The following is a 1008-nucleotide window of genomic DNA, read 5'->3' as shown; positions in this document are numbered from 1 at the left end:
CGAGCTGGGCCCGGGACCGGGCGTGAGGGAGGCTCGGGGCGGCGAGGAAGCGGAGGGCTTGGAGGCGGGCGCGCTGGCGGGAGAGTCGGTCTGCACGGCAGAGGGAAGAGCAGCCTCAGCAGCGAGACCGCTGCCCGGGCGAGCGATCCCCAGCGCCGCAGGCCTGCCCATGGCCTCGAGCCACCCGGGAGGGGGGCACCAAGAGGCACAGCTCCCAGACGGAGCCGAGGGGGACGCCGCCATCCTGGGCCCAAACCTGCTCCTTTCCTCCTTTGCCCCCTGCACCCCTCCCAGAGCATGGACGGAGCCCCACGTCTCCATCTCCTCCCTGGGTGCAAACGCCCGATGCAAGTCCCACACCACCCCAAACTGCCACAAGCCTGCACCCCTGCAGCCCCCAGCCACTGGCACAAGGACACACGGGGCCATTACACAGAGATTTGCTGTTCCCTCGTGTGAAATCCCTCCTGTGCGGGGGGCACCCCCAGCCCCAGGGTGGATGGGGCAGGACCAGGAGGACCCCTGGGATTAACCGGCATCCTCGATCCCCACGGCTATTTCATTCCTTTCTTTTTTTTTTTTTTTTTTTAGTTGCCTCTCCTTTTTTTTCCTTTTTTTTTTTTTTTTTTTTAGTTGCCTCTCCTTTTTCTTCCTCTTTTTCTGCCTGGGGATTTTGTCGACACCAGCAAAGGGGAAAAAAAAAAAAATTAATAACAGAGAAAAGCTGCGTGCTGCGCTGGCGGATTGCTCAGGGCGCTTTGTCTGCTCTAATCCGATTGTGCAGGGGAGCCACTGCTTGCTGCTCCCCGCGGCCCCGGCCAGCTCCTGACCCAGGGACGGCAGGGATGCGCGGCTTTGGTCCCTGCAGCGGCTGGGAGGGCTGAGGAGTGGCAGAAATGTCCCTCCCCCCTGCCCGCACGCTGATGTTTCAATCTGAGCATTGGGCTGGTGCTTGGCAAGGAGGAAGGGGGGGGGGGGAAAAAAAAAAAAAAAAAAAAAAAAAAAAAA

The 1008-nt window shown here is 60.0% G+C and overlaps 1 protein-coding gene across 1 annotated transcript in view; it reads right to left on the bottom strand.

The window, feature by feature from the left end:
* The window catches only part of LOC104124432 (TLE family member 2, transcriptional corepressor), a 39711-nt gene that overhangs the window by 4212 nt on the left and 34491 nt on the right, over nt 1–1008 (bottom strand). The gene's annotated exons all lie outside the window — the stretch shown is intronic.

Source organism: Egretta garzetta, unplaced genomic scaffold, assembly GCF_000687185.1.
Source record: "Egretta garzetta isolate BGI_Z169 unplaced genomic scaffold, ASM68718v1 scaffold4, whole genome shotgun sequence".
Lineage (NCBI taxonomy): Eukaryota > Metazoa > Chordata > Aves > Pelecaniformes > Ardeidae > Egretta > Egretta garzetta.
This window is presented reverse-complemented; position numbering and strand designations above follow the sequence as displayed.